Source organism: Rhinolophus ferrumequinum, chromosome 8, assembly GCF_004115265.2.
Source record: "Rhinolophus ferrumequinum isolate MPI-CBG mRhiFer1 chromosome 8, mRhiFer1_v1.p, whole genome shotgun sequence".
NCBI lineage: Eukaryota > Metazoa > Chordata > Mammalia > Chiroptera > Rhinolophidae > Rhinolophus > Rhinolophus ferrumequinum.
In genome coordinates, this window is record NC_046291.1 from 89301013 (window position 1) to 89316809 (window position 15797).

General features: G+C 46.2%; 1 long non-coding RNA gene across 1 annotated transcript; it reads right to left on the reverse strand.

Annotated features, from left to right (window-relative positions):
• Positions 1 to 4323: 4323 nt before the first annotated feature.
• LOC117025686 (uncharacterized) lies at positions 4324 to 7943 on the reverse strand. Its single transcript, XR_004423641.1, has 2 exons — positions 7891 to 7943; positions 4324 to 4724 (listed from the first exon to the last, which is right to left on the reverse strand). It is a non-coding gene; the product is annotated as an uncharacterized LOC117025686 (long non-coding RNA).
• Between the last annotated feature and the right edge of the window lie 7854 nt (positions 7944 to 15797).

A 15797-nucleotide genomic window follows, 5' to 3' on the forward strand; every position in this document is an offset into this window, starting at 1 on the left:
GAAATAATCTGTGTTACATATTGCACAGAATGCAGGATTTGGCACATTCACTGAATATCACTTCCCTTTTCATTTTTAGGGACTGTGACCCTACTGTTAAGTTTAAAGAGAAGCAACAACCTTCATGATTTTTTTTTTCCTGAGGGATCTGAATATACACTGACACCACTGGGCAGAAACAAAAATTCTCCCTAGGTCTCTTTTGGGGGAAATCACTTGGATCCTTCCTCATCTGTAAAATGAGAAAGCTGGACTCAGTCATGGAATCCTACTGGCATTTTGAATGGGCAATTCGCCATTGCTTGGGACTGTCTCACACAGTAGAGCACATTTAGCATACCCTGCCCTGCCCACTAAATGCCCACAGCACAGTCATTGCAACAACTCACCGTCAGATTTCTGAGTGCCCTCAGGGAGATACTATGCTCCCCACTCCAGTTGAGAACCCATGGCTGAGTTCCTCAGTTGTAATATTCCAAATCGGTTCCCTGCAGCCCTTTCCCCAGAGTGTGGGGCACCATGAGTCAGGCTGCCCTCCTGGGAACAGCCTCCAATCGTCTGAGATTGTCTGTGATCAAGGTCCACATGCAGCCGTCCACCTTCCTTCCTCACCACAGGTGGCAGACATCAGCCTGGCTCCCGAAAAGCAGCCTTACCATTGGGAAGAGGTGAAATGCCCTGACCTCTCCCTGATACTCTGTCCCCATGTGGCTCTGCATTGAAAGGGACAGTTTAAGTCTTGTGTCCCTGCTGCACAGAGTCTTATGGGCTGGCTGGCCCCTTTGATCACAAGTTGAAAGTGAAATTAGGAAAAATATTACCGATGTTTAGACAGCAGTGTATGACTTAGGGGGTAAGTCAAGCAGATGTATTTAACAGCTATACGAGTTTCTAATCGGACCTAGAGTCTGCTTTCAGAACTCCATGTAAATCCCACTGCAGTTGTAAGGTGAATATATTCAACTATATTTTTTTTCTGATAGATGTATGGCTGCGTGTTTGGTAGCTCTGGTTGTAAGTCCAGCTTGGGTTTGAATCTTAGTTCTGTCATTTATCAGCCATGCAATGTTATGTGAATAACTAAACCTCTTGCAGCCTCGGTTTCTCACCTGAAAGTGGGGAAAATAAAACCTATTTTGCAGAGGGCTGCTGTGAGAATTAAATGAAACAATGTCACGAAGCATCCAATATAATGCCTGGCACACGGTAGGTTTGCAATTCATAGTGCTATAATTAGGAAGGAGCCTCCCTTTTGAAAAGACGAAAATCTTAAGCCCGCAGAATGGGCTTATATTAGAGCAAGATGGGCTAAAAAAAGTCTGGAACGTATATATTGTTTTTCCGTAGGATACAGAGTAAGAGAATGTCTAGAGTTCCTGGAAACCTTCAGGACTCTGTCGTACATGACTATTCCATCAGAAGTAGTTCTGCCATGGCTTTACCCAACAGAGGGAGAGAGGTCGGGCCAGTGGCTTTCCAACCTCAGACTGTATATGATGGCTGTGTCCTCACCTGCACCTCTGCACATCTAATGGGCACATGCATGTGCCAGGCAGGCGTGCTTGGGTCTTGGCTGGCCTCTGATTGAGTACAGTACCACACCCCTGGTGAAAAATGTACTCATGCAATTTGACCTGAGTGCACAGACCTAAGTTTTAAAAGGAACCAGTGCTGAGGTCCATCTTCATAATACGCATAAGGCCACCCTTGAAAGGACTGTGTATGTGCCCGAAGTGGGCAGGAGATCCTGGATTCAGAGGTCTGCACACAGGCGAAGAACCCGGCAGCAAAATCAACATTTCAACATATTAACATTTGGGACAGAACATGTTGGAGAGCATGGAGCGGGATCTGAGTGGGGCCCACAAGGGTCACCTCGGAGCGACAGGAGTGACGGTAGAATGGGCAACGGCAGAGCAGAGCACTGGTGGCCCACGTGATGACCGCTCCAGCTTGAATGACCATGAGAGATGAGGGTGGCTCTTTTAGGAACGCGCAACATAGAATTGCTGACTGTGGTTTTGGAGTATGTGGCTGGTGGGAACAGTTGAGAGACAATGACGTGCCCTGAGGCCCTGGCATGGGTGAGAGCCTACCCTACCCGGCTTATGCTGCTGTCTGGATCACGGGTGAAGGTGGGCAACAGATGCTTCAACCGCTACTGGGGCTGGCATCGCTTTTGGGGCAGGAGTTTATCGCATTCCATTATTAAGGGGCATTGTTCGGACGCCAGCTAGGTACTGCTATGGCTGGGATACTGAAGGTGGAAGGATGGATAAGTGGAAGGACACATAGATGGAAGAAAACTGGAGAGGAGGAACAAAGAAGGAAGGGAGAAATGGATGAAACCTGATGTACTGAATTTGAATCCGAGTGCTCTGTGCAGTTCTGGGTGTCATGCTTAAGAATGGAACTGCAGAGATAGAGAAAACCCAGAGAGTTAAAGAAAAAACAAAAAACACCTCTTCACCACACTCAGTGTGAGCTGGGATGTGCTCAGAGCTCACATTGGAAGACACGCGTAAGGGCAACTTGGGCACAGTAGTCACAAGCCTCTGGATTTTAGTCCAATAATCAAAATGCTTTAAAAAGGTAGTTTTATCACAAATTAAAAGGAACATTTCTTTTCATTCTATTAAATTATCATACGGAACATAAGGGGATTATGGATTGGAATTATTACTGGGACTAATGGATGGGATTTCCATGGAGGCAGGTTTAGCAGGAAATTTATCATTAAAAAAGGCTGTTCAGCAAAGAGGCCGACTTCCTTGTGACATCTTGAGCTCCTGGTCATTGCAAATGAATTGTCAGGCAGGTGGTGAAAGTGATTCCTGCCCTGGGTCAACGGTTGGACCAAAGACTTCTCAATTCTTGATTTAATTCCCAGGTTTTATGTTTCTAGGATCAAGAAGGACTTAGATAAATTCTGATGTGGCAGAAACCATTACAACTTCTTATTGGAGGCTGAAATACAGTATAATACAAATTTATGGAGTAACATCAAGGCGAAAGGAAGGGAAGAAGAAAGGGATAAAAGGACACTAATGTGTATTGTACTAGGACCTGTGCTGAAGTTTATATTGTCTCATGTAATCCTCACAATTACCCTGTGAGGTGGGTGTGATCAATGTCACTCTTACGGATGCTCAGAGAGGTTAAGTGACTTACCTACAGTGACACAGTGAATTAGCAGCACAGATGGTTGTGTTTTTTGGGGTTTTTTTGCCTAGTCTTTCTGAAGCCTAAATCCAAGCTCTCTGCCATGCCATATACCTCCAAAACATGCTCTCACCTGGGAATTCCTCGGTGCTACAATGATGTACGTAATTGTCCAATCATCCAAATCCAGAAAATAGTTTGATATCAATTGTTTGGCTTTGGAGCACATTATTTAGTGATCCTGCTACAGATTTACTTAAAATACTAATAAAATAAAATTTTAATTTCCTAACAGTTCCCTGATTGGTTGGTGCACTCCTGGGAGAACTGAAGGATATTCGCTTGGAGGGAAACAAAATCATCCGCAAAGTAATGGCCGCCAGTCAAGAGTTGATCACAGTTCCGTGGGCTGGTGATGGGCCCAGGTCTGAGTCCTGACTCTTTCAGTCCCTGGCTAGAGTAATACTAGGCAGGTGATTTAACTTCTCTGAGCCTCAGTTTGCTCACTGGAAAGTGGGCAGAGTAGTACCTGTCTCATAGGACGGCGGAGGACCTGACTTGTGCCCACCCAGTACCTGGCACAGGTTGGCACTCTACAAATGACAGCTGTTATTGTCACCAATCCTGGTGTTCACCCACTGCTGCCCTCAAAGGCATGATTGGTGTTTCTTCTCCTGGGATGGCATGCTGCCCAGGAGCACAGGGAGGCATTTGCCAATCATTTGGGTTAAGAGGCGATTCATGGTAACTGTAGAAATCAAAGTCTCGGCAACGCAGCTTCTGGAGAAGCCTTTCCCATTTGCTTTCAGCCATGCCACAGAGGGTTCAGGGGATGACCCCCTGCCTCTGTCAGTTTGCCCCCAGTCACCAGCTTCTCTGCTGTGGCAGGCACTGTTCCGCCGGTGCCTGCAGGCCAGCACTCCAGCCAGGACGGGGTTAAAACCAACATTTGCAGATAAAGAGGTAAACATATTTACATTCCTCTCTTCACACTTTATGCATATGTCATGCAGTGAATAGTTTTAGAGGTCTGTTTGTACTATCTCTCCAGAATTTTTACAGTCTGGAGGACACAAAATCTCTATAAAGTGACTTATTGAAATAGAAGCAGATTGGTAAAACCGTTTCCCTCTTATGAACTGTGAAGAATGATCCTCTAAATGAAATCAGGAAGGAACTGGACAGAATCCTGTTTAATGGTCTGACAAAATGAATCACAACGATTCCAGACATCCATCACTGCTAAAAGGGAACCACAAATGATCTGTGAACCACTATATATTGATCACCCATGTAGTACAAGTGTCGGATTTAATGTTCACACACCATAGAGAGGCGGCAGGGACAGATGGTGCCTTAACTCTTCTTTGATAGATTTTAATGGTGAAATATTGATTTCTATCTGGCCAAGGCCTGCTGTTAGGGGCCAAAGTCATTTGTTGGGTATTGCCGGACACCCAGTCGGCCCGGCGTAATCAATCATTTTTGGCAAGGCAGGTGAAAATCCAGAGAGAAGCACCTTGGAACCCAAACTGGGGCGTGATGTGTCTGAGTCCAGCCACCTAGAGAAAGAGAGAGAGAGAGAGGACTCTTGGAGATTGTGCTTGTAAAGAATTATTAATGATAAGACATGTTTACTGAGGAGAGTCGCAGCGAATCAGAGCTGACATGAAATAGTCTGGGAGCCTCGTGGAGAAAATGAGCCTCTTGCTAAGAGGGACTATATTTTATTTAAACATCCTTCTAAGGCTGAGAACTCAGGTAATCTGTTGTGTTACAAGCCACTGGCTGTTCTTGCCATCCAGAGAGATAACACTGAGGCGCTAATAGGAACACATCAATCACAATCAGGCTGCAATTCCAGTGGTGTCTCGTCCTCCCAGCTCCTCTTTAAGCTCCTTAATAATGGTGATAACATACTTCGGGGGCTGCGGAGAGGGGCTCTCCCCTCTGAGGGTCATATTCATAAAGTGAATAGCTTGCCCAGTCAGCACCCAGGGAAAGGGATCTACGGGGGGACTCCCGGGCAGGGAGAGAGGGTGGAGCATGAACGACGGGGGAGGGTTAGACTCCAACAGGAGAATTTTCCGTTATTTGTTGCCCCCTCAGCCCACCCCCAGGGTTCTGTGATGTCGCTCCTACCTCCTCCCTAAGAAAGGGGTGTGAGTGTCTGTGTTATATGTGATTATCAACTAATGAGGCTCATTTTCTTGGGCAGCTTGTAAACTGGTCTTGAAGGCAAGTCCCAAATGGAGATCTCCAGGTGTTTTGAGTGATGGCAACCTCATGGGAGTAGGTGTATGGCTTCCCAAGAACACTCTGGGTGGGGGATGCGTGATGCAGGTGAGGGGGGTAGAGTGTCTTCTCAGCTCCCTGTCAGTCTCTAACCTATCACCTGGAAGGTCAAGCATCTGTTCGCTGGTCTCACTTCCTCCCAGGCTATGAGCTATTTGAGGGTGGCATTTGTGTCTAATTAATGGTTTCCTCAGTACTCACACATTATCTTGGGACTCTCAAGATGCTCAATATGTGAATATGGCTAAATACATAAATGCAGGTGTTTGTGATGAAAAGAAGGCAGTTAACTGCTTTGCACCTTTTGAGTATCCACATCAATACATGTGTAGCGTGTGTGTGTGTGTAAATACAAGGTCTGCCAGTTAAGTTCGTGAACTTGCCACGGTGAGCTTACATTGGCAGCACGGTACAAACAACTCGGGACGGTTTCCTAACCTTGGTCTATCAGTGTCTCACAGCTGTGTTCGTGTCAATGTGTGGCTGTGTCTTGCTGAGTGGCGTTCATTATTGTTACCGTGTTTTGTGTGCCGTTGCAAGAATGTCTGAGTTTGAATTAAAGCAATGAACAAACAGTAAATGTCTTGTTAAAGTTGGCAAGAGTGGAAGTGAAATCAAGGACATGTTAGTCCAAGTTTATGGTGATAATACCATGAATAAAACGGCAGTGTGCAAATGGAGTAAACGTTTTTCTGAGGGTAGAGAATGCATCACTGATGAAGAGAGGTCAGGGCAGCCAGTAACAAACAGAACTGATGAAAACATTGCAAAAATTCATCGAATTGTGTATCAAAATTGTCGGCTGACTGTGAGAAGCATAGCAGACCAAGTAAACATCAATAGAGAAATAGGAAAATCTTAACTAAAAATCTTGGCATAAGAAAGGTGTGTGCAAAACTGGTCCCGAAGGAGCTCACCGATGAACAAAAGCAAAGGAGAGTTGAAGTTTGCCAGGACCTTTTGGAGAAGCAAGACGATGTCTTGGGCCGGGTTATCACTGGTGATGAAACATGGGTGTACCAATACTACCCTGAAACAAAGCATCAAACTGCACAATGGAAGTCAGACAATTCTCCACAACCAAAAAAGTTCCGTCAGTCCAAATCAAGAGTCAAAACAATGTTACTAAACTTTTTTGATATCAGAGGGATTATTCCTTATGAATTTGTACCAACTGGACAAAGAGTTAACCAAGTTTACTATTTGGAAGTGCTGAAAAGGCTGCGTGAAAAAGTTAGACAAAAACGACCTGAACTTTTTGCCAACAATTCATGGCTCTTGCATCACGACAATGCACCAGCTCACACGGCACTGTCTGTGAGGGAGTTTTTAGCCAGTCAACAAATAACTGTATCGGAACACCCTCCCTACTCACATGATCTGCCCCCCAATGACTTCTTTCTTTACCTGAAGACAAAGAAATTATTGAAAGGAAGACATTTCGATGACATTCAGGACATCAAGGGTAATATGACGACAGCTCTGATGGCCATTCCAGAAAAAGAGTTCCAAAATTGCTTTGAAGGGTGGACTAGGCACTAGTGTTGGTGCATAGCTTCCCAAGGGGAGTACTTCGAAGGTGACCGTAGTGATATTCAGCAATGAGGGATATAGCACATTGTCTAGGATGAGTTCGTGAACTCAAATTGTCAGACGTTGTATACAAATTTGTGAAGGAATGCTCTGACCTTATAAAGACATGTAACTGATTTTAGAAAATTTTCTGTATGATTTCAATGTATGAGCCAACATAGCTTAGTGGATGACAACCTGGACGCTAGAACCAGATTGCTTGGATCCAAATACTGGCTCTACCATTTACTAGGGGATGGCTTTGGACAAGTTGCTGCAACTCTCTGTGCCTCAGTTTCCTCACCTGTAAAATGGAGATAATAGTGCCGATGTCTTCAGGGTAAAATGAGTTCATATAGATGTGAAGCATTTATAATAGTGCCTTGCATACAGGAGGCATAAATGTTTTATATATTTAGCCATGGCATTGTATTCACAATCTTTATGTAAATGAATACATATATATGCATGGAGATACAGAAGCCTTTAGATGGTTGATGTTAGGGATCCCAACCAATATTGGCTTCATTCTCAGTGATACAGCAAACCTGAACTGAGAGCAATAAGTTTAATTTGGTGGTTGTTTGGTGGGGTGGCAGGTATTTTGATTCACTGTAAATGCGTTACTATCAACCTATTTTATATTGGGGTTTCAATGCACCTATGTTTTCCTGAATGTGTTTATCTCCCACAACCCGTTAGCAGGGGCGTGTGTCTCTAGCTAAACAAGAGTATTGGTGTACTCACACAAAGGCGCAGCCGGCCAGGACGAGCCCAGCTTTGTGGACTGCCCCAGCTGTACAACCTGCCCCCAGATGTGAGAGTGCAGGCAGCAGATTCTGCTTAGATTATCTTGCTTACTTAATGATTTTTGCTTCACTGCCTGGCTCGATTGTGTTCACCAGGACGGCAGGCTATTAAAATGTCAAGGCACATTGAATTGTTGTTATCCAGGAGAGAGACCTTTCCAATCAACCTGTGTTCTGCGGGTTGCATAAACTCCGAGAAGGCGATTGGAGAAAGGCTTTATGGCTTTTTTACATAGCTGGGGGTGAGCAGGGCGGTTGGGAGAGGGCACTGAGAGCGGGGGAGATGTGGGACAGGAGTTCGGGTTAATGGCAGCTGGAGTGTGCTAATTAAATGCGGTCGGTCTCCTCACACAGGTATTGGTGGCTCCTTGCCTTTGATTTTTGGGTAACTGCAGTGGGGCCTTTCTGTGGATGCTGTGGTTTAGAGAAGAGAGGGGGAGGTGACTCGCAATGGACGGTGGGGGTGGGGCTGAGAGGCTGCAGTACTGAGAATCAGAGGTGGGGGTACAATGAGCAATGTTACAAGGTAGAAATACCAAGGATTTGGCAGGAAGGGCTAGAGACGAAAACAAAGGTTTCCTTGGCGCTGCGCCTGTCCCAGCTTTGTGGAGGGCCAAGTTCTGTGCGCCACGATGCTGGTAGGCGTTTCCGGGGTGACAGTACGGAGCCACCGGCCGCAGTGCTACCGGCGCGGTGCCTCTGACCCGCCCCACTTGTGCCATCTGGGACAGTCTGGAGGCATTCTTCTTTTCCTGCCGTCAAGTTTCATTTGGCCAAGGATTTATTTTCCTTCGAGGAGACAGGGAAAGCAGGGGCAAAGGACGTTCTCAATAAGGATCCAGAGATCGGAGCGGCAGAAGGCTCCCCGCACAAACTCAGCCTTGCCTAGATTGACTTTTCCCCTTTGTTCACATCATCTCACAAATATTTGGCTTTCCCTGGCCACGGCTGCTTCATTTTTATTTCAAAGAGATGGCTTTGTTTTTGCTCAGGTATGGCTTTTCGAGGCGCCCCGTTGTCCCTCCCGCTGCCTCGGGCACCACTGACTGGACGTGCCAGCTCAGTGGCCGCGGGTGGCTGCCCTGCGCCCTCGCCTTTGTCAGTTTCATCAGCAGGATTTTCATCTGTGTGTGTGCGCGCGGGCGCGCGTACACACACACACACACACACACACACACACACACACACACACACACCCCGATGCGCATGCGCTCTCCCATCCCTCTGCCAATTTCCCTGTCTCCATCCCAGTGAGTCACACACACCCTACCATCATTCGCAAGTTCCTTGCCCTTCCTCTGCAGCGGTGCCCTCCGGAGCTCCCACTTTAGTTGCTGGTTCGTCACGCAGCCCGTTCTTTCGGCTTAAACCAAATCTCACTCACGTGCTTCCTGCTTCCCTTCATTCGCTCTCTCTCACCTGACTGGACACCTGCAGGGTATCTTTGCAAGGCTACGTCTGAGTTCCCCATCCTTGGGTCTTCCTTCGTTATGGAGGATGGAGGCGCTCCGGGACTGTCTCTAGCCCTTCAGACCTCTTTTGGTCCGTTTTTTCTCATCTCTTTGATCCCGAGACATCTCCCTCATAGCACATTCCTCTAATGCTCCCTCCTTCCCTCTCCCAGCCTGGTGCGGTGCCCCACAGTCTCTCTCAGAGGGCCCCTTTATCTCTCTCATAGCTTTATCATGCTTTATTGAAAATGTGTTTACTTGTCTTGAATCTCTACAAAATTTGCAGTCCATTCATTTAGTCAATAAATGTTTATTGACTATCTACTCTGTCAAGTATTATTAACCTATTGTTAAGCGTTAGGGATATAATGGGAAGAAAAACAGACGCATGGCCAGGGATCATGCTATGTTTATGTCTGTAAACCTGGAACATACAGTTACTCAATATGTTTTGAATAGATGGATGCAAGAAAGAATAAATCTTCTGCCTGTTCTCTTTCGCCACCTCACCAATATTTTGCTTGCTGTTTCATTAGGCAAAACACACGCTCATTATGGCAAGCTTGATAGAAGATTTTATTAAGTTGGTGCAAAAGTAATTGTGGTCTTTGCAATTTTTTAACCTTTTAAACTGCATTTACTTGTGCACCAACCTAATACTCAGTTTCCTGTATATCCATTATGCCCCTGGGTCTCTGAGGCCACCCTCTGAGGCGGCTTTGGTCCAGTTCTGCCATTCCATTTTATTAAGGCTCATTGAGTATAACATAAAATGGCTCAATGGTGGTGGAGCCGAGATCATATTTGACCCTGGGCCTCCGCACTCCTCTGCCAATGATCTCTAGATGATACACAGGCTTGCATATCCTTGTCTCCTGTGCCTGCCACATGCTGCCCGACCAGGATCGCAGGAAAATGGTAAAAACGGGACTAGGCCAATGCCCAGTTTCCATTTAATTATCTTCCAGACTCCTCGTGGACCCTCTCTGGCACAAGAGGTATTGCTTAAGAGGAAGGTTCATTTAATGGATTTTAAGATATGATTTTCTTTCGTAGCTTCTCCTTAACCCCTGCCCTTGCCCCCAATTATCTTTCTGAAGCGTGGTAGGCGCAGTTCTATCTTAATTGGATTTTCTGACAATCGTCAGGAACTTGAGGCTGACTGCTGTGCTTGGGTCGCTTCATTTCCATGATTAGATTTGTTTAATTAACATAACTGGGAGGCCCTGTGTACCTGAGCTGAGAGGTACAGACAGCTCCCCAAATTCTTTCTGGACACTGTGTTAATGGCAGCTTTGGTTCCATGCCAGTGACCTGAATCTCACCCACTTGAGATTGCTGTGTTGGCGAGGCCAGGCCTTCTGGGTCCCTGGACTGCTGCCTTGAACCAATAGCCTGTCACAGGGTAGATGGAGAGGGGCACTGGAGGGGCTGAGTCGCCAGCAGCAAAGGACAGCTCTGTATGTCCTGTGGGGCACTGCACACAGTGTGGGCGCCACTCTACATCAGCTGGGCTTCTGGCCTTTCATTCCCTGAGTTCCAAGATTTTATCTGTAGCATGGGAATAATAAAAACCACTTTACAAGGTTGCCACGAGGCTTAATGAGGCCATGTCTGTAAAATGACTATCTCAGTGGCTTTCACAGAGTGTACCCAACCCTCATGTGTCTCTTTCTGATTTAAGTGCACATAAACACAGACACATGTACACACACACACACACACACACACAGAGGCTTCTTCATCCCAACTGGGCTCCTCTTCATTCTTTCACTTCCACCTCCCCCTTTTCTAATATGCCTTTAATTCCCTTCCTTTTGCTCCTGCATTTCCTGTCCCTTAGTCCCTCCATTTTAATGTCCCCTTTTCATTTGGCTGTTGGTCCTTATCTTTTTCATGAAGTTTTGTCAATGGGGACCTGCCCAGTGACAACGAGCTGTGTGATCTGGGGGCAGTTTCTTCCCTCTTTGGGCAGGTGCTCCTTCTCTCTCTGTAGGAGCACCTTCCTTAGCCATGTGGTCCTGTTGTCCTGTTCTGTAGTCATCCGCCTTCACATCTGTCCCCTCTCTCCTCAGACCTTGGGGCCCCTTGAAGCAGGGACTGTGGCTTAATGAGGTAGCAAATAGGGGCAACTTGAAAAGGGTTAGTGGAAAGAAGGAAGGAAGGAAGGCTGGAAGGAAGGAAAGAAGGACTCTTTTTATGATTCACAGTTTTATGAACTCCACTAGTAACCCCTACACTCCTTTATGAATATTCAAAAGAAGTGCTTCCTTTCTCCAGCTGGGGGATGGGATGGCCAACTGGGCTGAGTTTCAGACCTCACTTGTCTCCTTGGCTCTCAGTGCAGGGCACCCGGCACAGCATGTGAGTTGTGCTGTAAAAGGAGCCAAGGATGCAGGCTAGGCTGCCTGGGCATTGGTCTGACTCACGTTGCCACTGAAGTGGCCCACGCTTTTCCCATTGAAGAAGTCCCTGCCCTTGGTCTGCTCCGTGGTCACACAGCTCGTCCCCACAGAGCTACAGTGAGCCATGGGTAGCTCCTTCTCAGGCGACACAGCTGCCTGTACCCCCATAGACATGCAGTCATTTGACAGAGGCTGGCCTCTTCATGGCAATGGAAGGAAAGAGTGCCTCCTCCCCTCACGCACCCTGACATCTGCCCTCACTGGATGACCTTTCTGCTTTAATATGATTGTAGATAATAGCAATTATATGCATAGTGTATTTTATTAAGTGCCTAGTTAATATGAGTTGATACCGGTTAAAACAAGTGCCTAGTAAAACACTGTGCAACGTTTTTTGCTCCCCACAAATCTCCATGGAGTAGGCAAAAGTCTTCCCATTTCACAGATATGGAAGTTAAGGCTCAGAGAAATGAGAGCTTGTGGGAGACTCTTTCCAGCACTGTATGGTTTCCTCTCCTCAGGGTTGGGGCCCAAGCCCTGGGGTCTCTGACCTGAGTATTCCCCTTAATGGCCCTGCCAGATGCCTGGAAGGACCTCGTGGTTAGACATCTCTAAGTTAGGGGGAAAATATGGTTTGAAGAACTTGCTGGGGTACAGCTTTGTTTAGCCAGGGCCCAACCCATATCAAAACCACCTGGACCATCCTCTACTAGAAAAGCATCTCTTTTCTTCTTGCCAAAGAACAAAAAAGAAATAATAAAGAAACGGAAACTTTGAGCTCCAGGAGGCAGCATACATTTGGAGGCACTTCTGCTAATATAGCTTGTATGAATATGAAACACTTTTGTCACTTTTTAAAAGCAGGGGAGGCAGAAAAAGGTCATATTTTCATCTTTTCAAGTTCCCAGTAATAAAATGAAAAATTTTTTCTTAATCTCCTGCCCTTTCAACAGGTTTCAGTGCTCTCAAGTTACTAATTTTTCTGTGATTTCCTGAAATTTCAAGTCTCTCTCCCCTCTGCTGAGGTCTGGTGTTTGCCACAGCCTCAGGCTGAGTCTACTGGCAAGTGACTTTTTAGACAACTTAAAAAAAATCATTAGAAAAGGCAGCACTGTAGGGACTGTGGGTAGGGAGGGGTAGGCAAACTCCACAAATCTACACAGAAAACACAAGATAGACCTGAGTTCAAAAGGCTGTCCTGCCCCTTGTGCAACAATCCCTGAGTCTCTCTGAGCCTCATTTTTCGCATCTGTAAAATGGCAGCAACTATAAGTACGTCACAGGGACATCTTGAAGAATGAGTGAGGTGACGTGTATGAAGGCATGGGATGAGATCTGGCCCGTGTGGGCGCTCCCTGGATATTTATCACTTCCCCTCCCACTCATTTTAGCCACTTTGATCCCCACTGTATGCTGCTCCTATGTGACTCTTGTTTGGCTTAGCTCCACGCAGCTGTTGTGGGGTCTATGCCTAATTATTAAATTTTCATTTAGATTACTTTGTCTCATTCTCCCCATCAAGGATAAATTCGCTTTGTATCTCTCCCACTAATGTGGGCATCGTGGGCGTTGCCTCGGTCTCTAAGCTGGCAGCTCACAGAGAGTGGAGGCTCTGTTCTACTTTCTATGTATCTCATGCCATATGGCCACTGGACGCACTTGTCTTTGAACCACATGTGACCACTGTAAACACTTGACCGAGTCGGATCTGCTCAGATGTTAGGAGCAGTGGAAGAAGCCGCTGACACTGAGTGAGTACCCATTGATCCCTCAATCTCTCTGGGCCTCAGTCGTCCCATTGGTGCAATGCAGAGAGTGGAGAGTGTCTCCCTGGCTTAATATGAGGATTACATGAAATCATAGATGTCAAGCGTGAGCCCTATTCCTGGTATAGAATAAATACGAAATGAACTATAGCTATTGTTGTTTGTGGTTGTTATTTTTATTCTTAATGTTGTGTGAAGGCTACCCATCTACCCATCTGTGTCAAATATCCCTAGTGCTTTCCATTATAATCTTTTAAGAAACCATTCTTACACAGAGAACAGTATGGTGGTTACCAGAGGAAAGGGGGTGGGGAGAGGTAGAAGAGGGTAAAGAGAGTCAAATCGTATGGTGACAGAAGGAGACTTGACTTTGGGTGGTGAACACACAATGCAATATATAGATGATGTAATACAGAATTGTACACTTGGAAGTTATATAATCTTATTAGTCAATGTCACCCCAATAGATGTAACAACATTAAAAAAAGAAACCATTTTTTCAAACGTTGGCTCTAATACTGAATAAAGATTGTGGTGCAGTCACTTCAAGGAGAATTATCTTCTGTGCAGGTCGTGGACTAAGTGCATTTAAATAGTTCACTTCACCCTTAAAAGAAACCATTTAATGTCAGTCAACATATAGAATTTCTACCTGCATATTGCAAAGCAAATGGCATAGTCAAATAGATTAACATAAGCAAACATCTAATTAGCCTTAAAAAGTTAGTTTATGCATGTAGCCATGATCTGTATTCTTAAAAACAAAGTAACCATTGTTTCTTCTAGAAATTCTATTAACTGTCTTCAGTCGTTGTGTCCGGGAACACTTCAAAGAGGTTCTCATCTGTTCATTCCATAAATATTTGCGTCACAGAGGATATGGAGATGAGCAAGACACGGTTAGTCCCTGCCCTCAGAGAAGTCTCAGTCTGGTGGGGAGACCTACCTGGCGCAACACAGCTGCGCTCTGGTGGGAGTACACAGCGGGGTAAGGGAGGCAGAGGGACGGGGCTTCACCTCAGGCTTGAAGTGTAGGATTGGTCAGGGAAGGCTTTTGGGGTTCACCAGAGATGATCATGTGAGTGATTTCACAGAGGCGGGAGAAGCGCTCTGGGCACAGTAGGGAAGAATAAGTCGTATGATGGGGCAACTGAGGGGAGGGAGGCAGAGACACGGGCTGAGCTCCAAGAGGATCACCGTGAGAGTCGGGCCAACAAGTGTGGGGAGGATCCGAGAGCTACAAGTGGGGAAGCGACGGGATCAGTGTTGTGTGTTAGATTCCTGGGAGGATGGAAAATGGGCCTGGAGTGGCAGGGCAGGTTCTGCTGAAGCAGGGAGGAAGTTAGAAAATTGCTCCTCACAATGTAGTCCAGCATCTGCACCACCTGGGAGCTGGTTGGAAATCCTCTCTAGACCAACTGAATCAGAACCAGCATTCTAGCAAGGTCCCTGGGTGATTGCTATCCACACTGCATTGGAACATTCTTGAAAAAGTTTGGGAATGAGCTACTGGAGACAGAAGGGAAAGAATTTGAACCCTGTTCACTGAAAAATGGAACAACCCAGCAGGGACTAATTGAAGAATTTTTTGGCAAGTTCTCTCTAGAAGCTGCAGTGTAAATGTGCATTTTGTGCCATCAGATATGTAAATTAGTTAGCTGCCCAGAGTTTATTAAGAAGTCTTAAAAGGTACTAAAAAAGAATGTAAAAGATAAATTACCTATGCAAGGCCGTGCTCAGAGAGGGTTCTAAGTAAATACCATTTGAGTAGATAATTTAAAGTGAGTGGGGTCTTCCTTAACTTGGTCTAATAGCCTTATGGGTATATGAGGTGTTTGGGGGGTAGGGGCTGGGGCCATGGACGGATAAACGGTGAAAGGTTGATTCAGTGGGACCAGTGAATGGCCGGCAAGGCCTGGGCGGGGGATGACCTTCCTTTTAGAACATCTCCATTCACTGAGACATCCATATTCTGAATATTATGCCAGCCACTGGGAACACAGCGATAAGCCAGGCAGAAGTGTAAACCTGTGTCACAAACAGAAGGCGGATGCATAGCCCTGTGCATGGGTGTGACGAGTGCAGTGAGGACGGAGTGCTCAGCACCCTGCCAAGCTTTGTCAGGCAGTAGCGTTTAGTTCTTAACACCAGGGTTCTGGGCCAGAGCCTCCCAGACTCCAGGCTCTTCCTCCTGGGCAAGTCCTGTAACCTCTGTGTGCCTCAGTTTCCACAGCGCAAAGTGGGAAAGATAACAGGTCTCAGGAAGAGAGGAGCAGGTATGTATGTGACACGCTCAGGAAAGGCTGGCAATCGTCGTCATCATCCTCACCCTCGTTG